Source organism: Pollicipes pollicipes, unplaced genomic scaffold (genome assembly GCF_011947565.3).
Source record: "Pollicipes pollicipes isolate AB1234 unplaced genomic scaffold, Ppol_2.1 Scaffold_2686;HRSCAF=3144_pilon_pilon_pilon, whole genome shotgun sequence".
Classification (NCBI taxonomy): Eukaryota; Metazoa; Arthropoda; class Thecostraca; order Pollicipedomorpha; family Pollicipedidae; genus Pollicipes; species Pollicipes pollicipes.
The window spans coordinates 5904-19257 of record NW_023596156.1 but is presented as its reverse complement, the minus strand read 5'-3'; the positions used below and the strand labels follow the sequence as shown (position 1 = coordinate 19257).

General features: G+C 49.4%; 4 non-coding genes across 4 annotated transcripts; 2 read left to right on the top strand and 2 right to left on the bottom strand.

Moving 5' to 3' along the window:
- Positions 1-944: 944 nt before the first annotated feature.
- Positions 945-1016, top strand: TRNAQ-CUG (transfer RNA glutamine (anticodon CUG)). Its single transcript has one exon. It is a non-coding gene; the product is annotated as a tRNA-Gln (tRNA).
- Positions 1017-1999: 983 nt separating this feature from the next.
- On the bottom strand, positions 2000-2083 carry TRNAL-CAG (transfer RNA leucine (anticodon CAG)). The gene has a single exon. It is a non-coding gene; the product is annotated as a tRNA-Leu (tRNA).
- A 2940-nt stretch (positions 2084-5023) lies between these two features.
- TRNAL-CAG (transfer RNA leucine (anticodon CAG)) lies at positions 5024-5107 on the bottom strand. Its single transcript has one exon. It is a non-coding gene; the product is annotated as a tRNA-Leu (tRNA).
- Positions 5108-5974: 867 nt separating this feature from the next.
- On the top strand, positions 5975-6046 carry TRNAQ-CUG (transfer RNA glutamine (anticodon CUG)). The gene has a single exon. It is a non-coding gene; the product is annotated as a tRNA-Gln (tRNA).
- The last annotated feature ends 7308 nt before the right edge of the window (positions 6047-13354 follow it).

Genomic DNA, 13354 nt, shown 5'->3' with positions numbered 1-13354 from the left:
TAAGAGGGGAGGGTGGAGCCCATGTTATCATCACCGTCAATGCATAGCGAAGACGCCAACAGACCTGGACATATTCTTAGGTCAGCCGTGCCTGCTTTATCAAGGCAGCCACGCCCGTGGAAACCTGAGGGCTGGCACGTAGTCATCTGTATATCTTGTAACATATGCTGAGGTGAGTGCTGTGCAACGCTATGTGGGAGGAATAAAGAGAGCACTCGATATCGAAAAGCCACGTTAGCAATGGGATTCCAACCACGCCCGGAGACCGGACCAACCTGAACGCAGCGCCTCGGACCGCTCGCCATCCTGACACATGAGATCAGGGTGAATAATACATTGGTGCTTCGGCTGTGGCTTTGGCTTGATTTGTCGCCATTGCGTGTCGACCTTCTATGTAAGTGGTCTCCAGGTGAGGCAACTCGTGGCGTAAATGACAACAGTGGATTCGCTTTGTCCTTATTGACTCTGTTTTCAATGCTGTTCAGATAGGGTATGGAAACAGACCCGTTCTACCTTTGCTACCGTGAAAAGTTTACATCTGCTTACTTACATGACAAGGACGGGGCACAGAAGCCTGCGAGAAGTGGGAAATGGACATGCACACTTCTTACGTCGCTAAACACGTTTCTTGCCATGCAGCGTAGTAGTTATACTGTCATTTGAGTTGTCATATTGGAAGAGATCGTCTCTGCCCATACCCCTCTCGTGCATTTGGACACGGTACGGGATCTGAGAGTATAAATATGGAACCGGGCTGTGAGATCATTTGTATCGTGCCCCTGGTCTGGTGATGCGCACAGACACAGCGTGATAAAGTCGAATATTCGTGTTATACCTACAGGTCTTCGAAGAGCAAATATTTTGGCGGCTAAATAGCGTTGTGTGCGGAATAATCAGCACTGTAGATGATGGAATAATTCGCTGAATGCTGCCTTATGCATGCCGGCCCCGTGGTGTAACGGTTAGCACTCAGGACTCTGAATCCTGCGATCCGAGTTCAAATCTCGGCGGGACCTGTCTCGGATGTTGTTTGTGATTCTATCGCGATTATGTTCATGCTTATTGAAAGTAAAGTAGAGCGTTGATTTAGTTGCCGATCCAGGGAACCAGCCGGACCACGGCCGGTCAAAATGCCAAAGTTGGGCAAAAATATGTGACGCAAATGGTTAAGGGCATTTACAAGGAATGTTGGATACATACGTAATGCGGTAGTGTTAGCCTTAACTTGCCGTCGATTAACCAAAACAAGAGAGGTGAAATAAAAAAGTCAAACATTTATTGAGTTCTTATAAAATATCGAGAATGCTCGTTACGGGAAAATCATATCACAAATTCCTGGCCGCAAAAGAAAGTAATATTGTCATTTGCTACCTGCTTTCACGCCGCTTAAGGGCGCTCCCCTTAACTCCCGTGGTGTAACGGTTAGTACTCAGGACTTTGAATCCTGCGATCCGAGTTCAGATCTCGGCGGGACCTGTCATCTCCACGCTTTTATGCGTTCGGCCGCGTTGATGAACCCAACACCAGAGGAACACCTCCGTGGATCGCGGCCTGGAGGGACACAATTGCTCTAAGGCGGCCTGTGCTGATGTCATTGCGCAAGTTCCTTGTGTTTTTTTCAGATAAGAAGAGATCCGTCCTTGTTTGTTACACATCTTGCGAGATACTGGCGTGGCTAGATGGTTTGCAGTCAAGAGTTTTGCAACTTTGCAAATTGCGAGGAGCAGGAGCTCGAAGAGGCCGTTATGGCTCGTAGCGCATATGTTACTAGCCCCCCCCCCCCCCCGCCCCCCCCCCCCTCCCCACTAGGCTCTTAGCGACCGATCCACCTCAAACGCAAGGTGTCTTAAAAGTGCCAAATAAGAGCTGCAGTCATGCCCAGAGCAGCCCGGTGAAAATTGGCACGCAAAACATGTATGCCTGGATATATTATTCTAAAAGTGATGAGCGGTGCTGGTACGGAAGCAACGCATATAAAGCATCCGGAATCAAAAGTAGCTGTCAGAAGTGGGATTCGAACCCACGCCCGGAGAACCGGACTGCGACCTGAACGCAGCGCCTTGGACCGCTCGGCCATCCTGACGCCATGAACGCATTTCCGTTGCTTCATCAAAAATAAACATGCGATGATTTGGGTGGAGGTTGCTGGAGCACTGTTTGCTGCCGGGGAACGATTTCGGAGAAGGCATCAGTTGTATCAGTACCTAATTTGATCGCGCAGTTTTGGCGCACTGACGGTGGATAACAATGGACATAAAGTTAACTGAAAAAATATATTCAAAATTGAAAGATGTACAATTCGTGTAGTTTTATGAAAACAAAGCATAAAAGCTAGACCCGTAATATCACATATGCGCACCAAATTTGCACCCCAGCTCTCTGCTTCTGTTACAAACAATAAATAGATCCAATCAAGCGTGTGAATGAACTGCGCCGCTTATATATCACGCACCCTCATCCAAACTCCTCAGAAAAAACATCTTCCATTCCTGATTAGGTTGGAGAAAGTTCGGGGCGAGTTTTGAAGACCCTGGAGGATGTCGAAGGGGCCACGGGAACGATCAGAAAAGTTTGGAGGAGTTTTACAGGAAACGTTCGTATTTGAGAACGTTGAAGCAAACATCAAGCATGATGAAACAAGTTAACTTAGGACTATTGGTATACCTTTTAAGTGGATAAGTCTGCTCTAGGCAGCACAAGTCTCTGTTTAGTGAATTTGCTCCCCAATGTGTCATGGTTTGATTACGTTATCGTGCCTTGCATGCCATTGATTGAGAGCTAATTGACGGCCGTTATATCCGGAAATCGTCCCCACGAATGCCAGATATGACGCCCCGGCAAGTATATTTATTTTGGCCTTAATCACCGCATGGCCCACGGAATGACAGGATGCGAATGACGTTATTATAACGTCATGAATGACAAGTTGACTTCGAATTGCTCTTTCCCAATACACCTCTTCCCCTTTTCGAGGATGTGTGGCTCGGAAACTAGAGCGGGCCTAGGCCTTAAGAAAGGCAGGGTTGTGAACAGTACCAAAGGGTCCTTAAGATGGCTATTTCAATTCAAAACCTCATTTAAATGCGGAGCGCAGTCTTAAATGAGGTGAGGAGGTTAGAGGAGCGACGGAAACAGGCCACATGAGAAATACGGAAGAAGCAATCCCTCAAGTTTTGGGGGCGGTAATGGATTGATTTCTCGTCATTGCGTTTGAGCGGTCCCTCCAAGTGATATCATTTTCACACTGCTTTCAGATGAGGAAACGAGATAGCCAACAAAGAGGCAGCTAGGATGTCGCGCAGAAGGGACTGAATCGGGTCATAGCGCGGCCTTCCAGCCAGGGGATCACCTCGTCATCACTGTATGCGGGAATGGATCCAGGTGGGGGGCAACTAGGCTATGACCAGCGCTGTTGTTTTCTAGGCCAGTTGGAGGGGTGTCTAAGACGATTGATTTTACGCAATTAGGCTATGACCAGCGGTGTCATTTTCGAAATCGGTTGGAAGGGGCACTGAGCCTATCAGTTTTACCCAACTTATCACCAAATCATAGCATCTTGCCAGATTTCGGCCACCCTGATTTGCGTCATGATTTCAAGATCAAAGCCCCGTGGTGTAACGGTTGGCAATCAGGACTCTTCACCCTGCGACCCGAGTTCAGATATCGGCGGGACCTGCCATATTCGTGGTTTTGTGCATTTAGCTGCGTCAATAAGCGCAAGACTACCGGAACTGAGCGCAAGACCACCGGGGATACAATTGCATTACGGCGGGCAGGCTCAAGTCAGTGCGCAAATCTTGTGTGGTTCTCAAATTGAAAGAGACTCGCGCTTATCCTGCTGCACGGCGTGCTAGGCACTGCCGTGGCCAGAACATGGCCTTCTGTGGCTGTAAAATCGCGAGAAGAGCGGAGAAGACAGCTGTTCTTTCCACGGTATCTTCCAACGAACCCCGTGGCCAGCGAGCAGGTCTCTGTCCGTGTCACATTGGGGACTACCATCAGCCGCGCGAAGCCCGCCTCACATGGCGCGAAGCACGCGGCTCCTGCCGATGGTACATGGCAGGGGTTTCGTTTTTCGGCACGCCTGTGGGACAATCTTGACCACACGCTTGCTGTCAGGATCCCCGCCGCATCGCGTATGCAAGCAGCGGGCCTGTCTCGATTTGTCTGGTCGAGTGGTTAGAGGAGTGCTTTGGTGACATAGAGCGAGACCGTGCCCTCGTGGCAGGTCACCGGATCAAGAGGTCAAGATAAAGGCAGCTTATGCCCTTAAACCCACCGCCGCTGGCGCTGGTTGGCACTGGTTTAAGACAGCAACAGGGCGCACAGTCCCCAGTGGCCGCCACTTCCCGACCCCCGTCCATATTAGCACGTGTACTGACCAACCGCACTCCCGAGGTCGTCGTAAGTGCCTTTTAGATGAAGTATGGGCTCCAGTCCCAACCACACATATTGTTTTGTCGTAAGTCGAATATGCCACACTTAACACAGTATCGGTGTTAACGTTTATATGGCTCAAGGACATTGCCGGCAGATCAGCCACATAATTTGCGGAAAGACGATCAGTTTGACGTCGCTGGAGTCGACAGTTTAAGATGAGAGTGTGATGTCCTGTTCAGTTGTGCGGAGAGACACCAGACCCCTAAACGTTGAGATAAAGTTGGGTTAAACCGTGGAGAAACATTTTGTAGTGCATTTTGGGCCAAGTTACCCAATTTTTCCCCTGAACCTCGAGTCCTAACTTGTTTTGCGAAGCTGGATCCCTTACTCAAGGTTAACATAAACATCAATTGTTTTACGTCTTTTAGCAAAGTGACTGAGAGCACGGCAGTGTGGACCGTGGCGAGCATTGAGGAGTGCGAAGATTTCGTAGCAAAATTCTGAACATGATGGTGAGCAAGTGGACACACAGCAGAGCACAAGAAATAGCAGGTTGAAAAGCATTTGTTGGATTCGATATGCAGGAATTAGTGATAAGTAAATTGGCAATGCTCTAATTACAACAGTTACACAAAAGATCCAATGTCAGAAGTGGGATTCGAACCCACGCCCGGAGAACCGGACTGCGACCTGAACGCAGCGCCTTGGACCGCTCGGCCATCCTGACGCGCTGGGTTCAAGCGAGCGAAAAATTTGAGTGAACGGTGACTGGTTCCGTGGAATGGCTTGCTACGATTGGATTGCAGTCGACATTATTAGTAATGTCATTTAAAGGCGACAGTTGCTTGTCATTTGCTGTCTAGCAGGGACAGCGAATGCAAGCATCCTTCCAAAGCGGCGGAAAACTACAAACAGAACAATTTTTGCTCAGCATTTGTGCAACTGGCCCCAAATTTGGAAACCGCACTACGAGCGGGCCCAGTCATCTCCCAAGATCCAGTGCTGGATTCGGCCGTTACCATTCAATCAATCCAGTTCGGTGGGCTTTGGCTGGTTCGTGTCCTCTTTTTGAGTGAGTTTCTGCGTAATCATGATGATAAGACAGTGCGAATGTGGCCGCAATTCTCAGCATCGTTGTCAAGTATCGAAAGGCCGAATAGTTAATAATTGGCAGGTTTTAGTCGCGCCAGCTATGTTTTTGGAACGATTCTACGAAAAGAACGTAGACATCATTCACTTGTATATTTATGTTTCACATGACTTAGGTCTCAATCAGACAAATAATACGACACCCTATGGATTGTAGAAAGCTACAAGAGTTAAGAAACGGACAACTACACGTTACAATATTTTCAAAACACTTCCCACCATGCAACTTCTCCCGTTCCAATGTTAATTATGTCAAGAAGCTGGAGGGAAGGGCCTAACCCCCACTGTTTCCGTGTATTTGGACACCGAGCAGGCTGCAAGTCATATAATGCCCAACAGCATGCGACTGAACTGGTCTTGGCGACTGAATGGCGCTGCGTACCTGGATTAACAGCACGGTATATGATGGGATAATTTGCTGCATGTCATTACACCGCGGTAAACCGGCCCCGTGGTGTAACGGTTAGCACTCAGGACTCTGAATCCTGCGATCCGAGTTCAAATCTCGGCGGGACCTGTCTCGGACGTGGATTTGTGCATGCCACGTGATTACGCTCATGTTTAGTGGAAGTTAATTATAGCAATGATCGTGGTCTAGCTGGGGACCCAGAAGGCCAACTGGGCCATGGTCCGTCAAAATGATAAAAGTTGGGCAAAAATACATATTACACAGATTGTTCAGGCCTTTTAGTACGAATACTGCAAATAAAGGTGGCACATTAGTGTTGGCCTGAGCTATTCTGGAATAACCAGGAGAAGGGAGAGATACATGCAACGAAAAACACACTTATTGAGTTCCAAGAAAATCTAGGCAACACTCTCTACGGGAAAACCATATCATAAACTTCCTCGACACAAAAGGAAGGAACACTTTCATTTGCTGCCTGTTTTTATACCACTTGTGGACGGCTCCGTGGTGTAATGGTTAACAGTCAGGACTTTCAATCCTGTGGTCTGTGTTCAAATATCTGCTGTACTTGTCACATCCATGCTTTTGCGCATTCGGCCGGGTCGTTGAACCCAACGCTAGATGAATCAGCAATTCCGTGGCATGTGACCTGGAGGGATGCAATCACGCTGAGTAGGCCTGTGTGGGCGGGTCTGGTGTTTCTCAGATTACAAGAGGTGTGCCCTCGTCTGCTACGTATCTTGCCAGGTACTGGCGTGGCTAGAAGGTTTATAGGCTAGAGTTCTGCGACTGTGTAAATTACGAAAAGCAGTAGCTCGCAGAGACCCTAAATATGGCTCAGAGCTCATATGTTATTTGCCGCCGTTCCCCGTTCCCCACGAAGGCCCTTAGCAACCGATCTCCTTTTAAACACGGAAGTGTCTTGTCAAATCATCAGCTGTAATTGCGCCAAGAGCAGCGCGGTGGAATGGCACGTAAATATGAGTGACTGGATACGTATGCTGAAAAAGCGATGAGCGGTGCTATACGGAAGCAACCAAGCGCATCCCAGCCGGAGTTGAAGAGCACTGGCGGAAGCCGGATTCGAGCCCACGCCCGGAGAACCGGACTGCGACCTGAACGCAGCGCCTTGGACCGCTCGGCCATCGTGACACCATTAGTGCGCTGCCGTCGCTCCTCCAAATGAACAAAACAAAGCAAAACAGAATGAGATGATTCTGGAGGAGGTTGGAGGAACGGTGAGGTCCGCTCAGACGGAAACAGCGTCGGAAGAGGCATCACCTGTACCAGTGCCCAATTTGGCCACATGGTTTTCGCGCACGGACGGCGAATAGCAATGGTCGTATAGTGTACTGAAAAGACGCATACAGATTCGGAAAATGTACGGTATTTATAGTTTTAAGAATACGAAACTATAAAAACAGATTTGATATATCATGCATGTGCACAAATTAACGTTCCAGTACTCTGTTTCTGTTAGTGGTAACACATCGGGCCAATGAAGCATGTGAGTAAACAGCGCTGCTTATGTCTCCCACACCCTCATCCAAACTTGTCCGAAAAAGACAGCTTTTATTCCGGACTAGATTGGAGGAGGTTCGGGGCGAGCTTTGAGGAGCTTGGAGGAGGCTGGAAGAGCCACGGGAACGATCAGATTAGTATGGATGAGCTTTAAAGCAAATGGTTCATATTTGAGGGCGCTGAAGCAAACATCAAATGTGATAAAACAAGCTAACTTAAGACTATTGGTACACTTTTTAGGAGGAAAGTCTGCTGTAGACAGCACAATGCTCTGTTCAGCAAATATTCCCCTCAATGTGTCACGGTTTGATTATATCATCGTACCTTGCATAGCATTGATTGAGAGCCAATAGCGGCCGTTATATTCCAAAATCGTGCTCAAGAACGCCAGATATGAACGCCTCTGCATTTTTATTTTTCTGCTGTCTATTTCTTGTAATCGCCGCATTAGCTTGGAATGACAGGATCCAATGACGTTATTATGACGTTATGAACACGAAGGTGAGTTTGAAAGACTCCCCCCCCCCCCCCCTCCTGTACACCTTTCCCCATTTTCGCTGGTGTGTAGCTCGGAAACTAGAGATGCTTAGGTTTTAAGAAAGGCAGGAGTGTTAACAGCACAGAAAGGTCCTCAAGGTGGCTATTTCAGTTCAAAACCTCATTTCAATGCGGAACATAGCCTTTGATGAGGTAAGAGAAGGTTAGAGGAGCGACAGGAACAGGCCTCATGAGAAATGAAGAAGAAAAAGGCATTCAAGTTTTGAGTGGGGCGATGGTTGCTTTGCCATCATTGCGTTTCAACCGTCCCTAGATGTGATATCCTTTAACGATGCTTTCAGATGAGGGAACGAGACGATCAACACTGGAGAGGAGCCGAGACGACCAACAGTGGAGCGGAGATGATATGAGCAACGGTGGAGCGGAGACAAGATGACCAACAGTGGAGCGGAGGCGAGATGACCAACAGTGGAGCGGAGGCGAGATGACCAACAGTGGAGCGGAGACGAGATGACCGACAGTGAATTGCATTACGGCGGGCTGTGCTCTAGTCAGTGCGCGAATCTTGTGTGGTTCTCAGATTCCAAGAGATATGCGCTCATCGTGCTATATAACCTGCCAGACACTGCGATGGATAAAGGATCGCCTTCTGTGGCTGTAAGATCGCGAGAAGAGCGGGGAAGACAGCTGTTCTTTGAATGGTGTCTTTCAACGAACCCCGTGGCCAGCGAGCAGATCTCTGTCCCTGCCATATACATTGGACCACCATCAGCCGCGCGAGGTCCGCCTCACGTGGCGCGAAGCACGCGGCTCCTGCTGACGGTACATGGTAGAGGTTTCGTTTTTTGACACGCCTGTGGAACAGTCTTGACCACACGCTTGCTGTCAGCATCCCCGCCGTAGCGCGTACGCAAGCAGCGGGCCTGCCTCGATTTGTCTGGTCCAGTGGTTACAGGAGTGCTTTGATGATTTAGAGCGAGACCGTGACCTCGTGGCAGGTCACCGGACCAAGAGGTCAGGGTAAAGGTAGGCCGTGTCCTTGAACCCACCGCCGCTGACGCTGGTTTGCATTGGTTTAATACCGTAATAGGGCGCTCAGTCCCAAGTTTGCGTCATTTCGCTACTCCTGCTGTCTGTTTCGCTATGGCTGTTTCATTGCATTGACTTGTTACGATTGGATTGGAATCGACGATATTAGTGGTATTACTCTAGCGGTGACAGTTAATGATAGGCAGCTTTCCAAAGCGGTGGAAACATCAAACAGAACAATTATTGCTGGGTATTTGTACATAGCCCCAAATTTCGAAACTACCCCACAACCGGACCTTGGTTGCTGCCACGATTCGGTGCTAGATGCAGCTGTGACATCGCTCAAGTACAAATTCGGGTGAGTATTGCTTGGCTCTTGTCCTGGTTTTGCATGATGCTCATCGTGATGCTGATTATAAGACGGGACAAATGTGGCCGCGGATCTTAGTATCGTCGTCAATCATCCACCGGCCAAAAACTTGTTAGTTAACAGGTTTTCGTCGTTCCGCCATGCTTTTGGAACGATTCTACGAAAAGAGCCAAAGAAATCTTTCATTTATGTGCCTATGTTTCACATGGCCTAGGCATCAACTAGTCCAAGGATATGGCACCTTCAAGGTTATGGGGATTGGGTAGAGGTGAGAAGGGGGATAGTTATTGTCGCAATGTTTTCAAAACGCTTCTTATCATGCAACTCCCCACGGTCAAATGTAAAATATGTTGGAAAGATGGAAGGAAGGGCCACCGATCTACCCCTCCCCTTCCCCATTTCCGTGTATTTAGACATCAAGCGGGTTAACAAGCAGTATGGAGTATGGACCTGGATCCCGAATGTGGGGCCCTTCGTTTCCAGTCACTCGTCTGGTGATATGACGTGGTCCGGCCGACCATTCATATTATGTCCAACAACCTGCTATGGAACAGGTTTTGGCGACCAAAGGGCGTTGCTTGCCTGGATTATCAGCACGGGAGAAGTTGGGAAATTCGCCGCATGCTGTCACACTGCGTTATACCGGCCCCGTGGTGTAACGCTTAGCACTCAGGACTCTGAATCCTGCGATCCGAGTTCAAATCTCGGCGGGACCTGCATAGTGCGTGATTTTGTGCAGCCAGCTACTCGATCAGCTCAAGGCGACCGAAAGGAACACCGCCGTAGGAAGCATGTGTGGATATTTAATTGTGCTAAGCATGCAGTGCTGAAGTCAGCGCGTAAGTGCTGTATGGCTCTCAGATTGCGAGAGGTGCGCGCTTGCTGTGCTGCACATTATTCCAGGCAGTGGTGTAGCGTGACGTCATCCGCCGTTTCGGCCACAGAATGCGCTTTTCACGTTTTCCCACTCAAAGCATCCCTTTCAGCTCAGGTTTCCTTTCACATTTCCTTTTTGCCTCCCTTATCCTAAGCTCCTCTCAACCACAGAGGCGTGGTTAAACCCATGGCGAGGATCGCATTCTGCGACACTATAAAATCGTGCTGAGGAAGCAAAGACCTCAGCAAGGGAGAGTGCTACAATGGTAGGCTTTTCGACATTGGCAAAGTGGGAATTTCAGTGTTGCAAACGTGCCCTCAAGAACCGGCTATAGCCAGTCCGCTTCTTGGATGAAGAACTGACGGAAGAAATCACTGTGGACGCGAATCAGATTGGCGATGCAGCCAGCGAAACCGCAGGCTGTCTTTTGGCGAGGTCACATGTGGTGATGACCAAGTGCAAATTCGGGATCAAAGCCTCGGCACGAACTCTCGACGCTCCGCGCCCTCACCAGCGGCAGAACGGTAGCTTCGAGGAGGGAAGTTCGGGGTGCAGGCCGTGAGAGTTTTCTGTTTTTGGCCACTACGTACACAGTGCCACCGCTGATGCACATGCTGCACGTGACGTCGCCGATATCGGCTCTGGATGACACAGGCGTGCAGTTCCAACGCGGCACGTCAGACTATCGCAGCTGCACGTGACGTCGCCGATCTTGGCTCTGGATGACACAGGCGTGTAGTTCCAACGCGGCACGTCAGACTGTCGCAGCTGCACGTGACGTCGCCGATCTCGGCTCTGGATGACACAGGCGTGTAGTTCCAACGCGGCACGTCAGACTGTCGCAGCTGCACGTGGCGTCGCCGATCTCGGTTCTGGATGACACAGGCGTGTAGTTTAAACGCGGCACGTCAGACTGTCGCAGCTGCACGTGACGTCGCCGATCTCGGCTCTGGGCGACACAGGCGTGTAGTTCAAACGCGGCACGTCAGATTGTCGCAACTGCACGTGGCGTCGCCGATCTCGGTTCTGGGTGACACAGGCGTGTAGTTCAAACGCGGCATGTCAGAATGTCGCAACTGCACGTGGCGTCGCCGATCTCGGTTCTGGATGACACAGGCGTGTAGTTCAAACGCGGCACGTCAGAATATCCCAGTCGCCGATACCATGAAACAGCGCTCGCGTTGGAAAATGTCGTCAAGGAGAAATAATCAAGTATGTCAAGTACGTGATTCTCAATTTCCCTATTTTGAGGGTCATTGATAAGGGGATCATGGTATCGCTTTCCTGGCAAAAACAAAGTCGTCGAAATTTCAGAGAGGTCCTTTTTGAACCATCCAAAAATGAGCTTAAAGGACCATCGTATGATGTGTCGAGCTAACTACCAACCACAGAACGTTCTGAACCAATCATGCCAGGCTGCTTCAGTCACCAGTGGCACTCGTGGTCGGCGTATAACAGCAGGCGCGGTGACGATCATCCCAGCCTCAGTGATGCAATGCATGCCAGGCTGCTGCTGGAATGCTGACTATTTATTGCACGAATAGAGAAGACAAATTAATCACGATATTGCAACTGCTGCAAATCATTGACAATGTACGGACACGTAAAAGAAAACCCAGAATGTCATCGTTTTCCGATTTCGAGCAGAAAAGAATTCGCTGGCAAAGTGATGGCCTATCCCTGCTGTTTTAATGTGACTTTTGCAGCCTCCTGACTGCAGTGAGGGCTGAGGGCATTTACTGCGGTTGGGATACACTTATACACGAATGTTTGCAAACATCAGCAGTACGTTTCATTAGTGCGATGTTATGTTCCTCAAGAAACCTGCATGCTCCCCACCCCCCAACCACACGTCTCACGACAGCCCCAGTGCCGGGAGACACGACTTGCACCGCGGAGCGTAAATGCTTACTCTGTCCTCAGTCCCGATTACGAGATAGCTGACGCCGCGGCGCGTGCGGTGCTGCCATCTCTGTGTCGCGAACGGAAGCGAGCCGCTGTGTTTTTGCCTGATCGATCGTCCGACATTAAAGGGCCTGTTGGCGTACGGACAGCAGCTCCCTACGCCCGGCCATTGCCATCAGCGTAGAGAGGGAGGGAGCCGCAGCTGCCGCAGACTGGCGCGTCCGTCCCATAGCACACTGTCCTGTTATCTCTGAGTCTCACGCGAACGCCAGTCTTTAAGAAACATCTTGGGTGCATTCGCAGCGCACCGCGTATGCTCCATTCCACGTGACGTCACGTATAATTTTTGTTGGCTGCGTTCGCAGCGCGATATGCTTTCTGTTTGCACTGTCGAAATATTGGTGGCAATGAATGCGCATGCGAGACACTAGCGTGATAATCCGCACATACACTGACTGTATTACGAGGGCGCCTAGCAATAGTAACTGAGGGTTATGTTACTTGTAACATATAACACAAATTTTCTCCCCCTCGCGTCGGTTTTGGGCGCACAAACTGGCTTGGACACCAAGCATCCGTTGCGCCACTTTTGTCTCACTTCGATCAAGTAACGGAAAAATATTATGGGCGCCCAGCAAATATTTTGCGTTCTCACTGACCTGGACCACAAAGATTTTGCGTGACGTCACGCAGAACCTTTGCCGCCCGGGTTAAAGCGAGTAGCGGAAAGCGCGGAATCTATGGGATATGATGTCATGAATGGCGTCGATGGCATGTATTCTTTGTTGCCCATCTCGCTGTGAACACTCCCTTGGTCACGTATGTACTCTCTGGAAAATCCAGTAGGCTGACAACCGCTGTGATGTGTGTGTAGGCGGAGATGATGGAGGCTCCCTCGCTTGTACAAGCCAGGGTTAGTAAGAGGTGAAATGGTGACCTCGATTTTATTTCCTGGCCCCCCGCAGCAGGCTCTATAGCAGAGGATCGTGGCCCATAGACATTATTTGTAGAAATATTTTGTGGAAGATGACATGTGTACGCGTAAGGTTGTGATCCATGCCGCAAATTAGTTGCGAGAAATTATAAATAAAATGAAACAATGAATAAAATGCGTGATTAGGTTGAGGGGCAGAACCAACCACTGTTGAAGAATGTCTAACAAACTTTCCGAGATAATCATCTGTATGTATCATTTTGTGACAGAGCACGCTTAAAA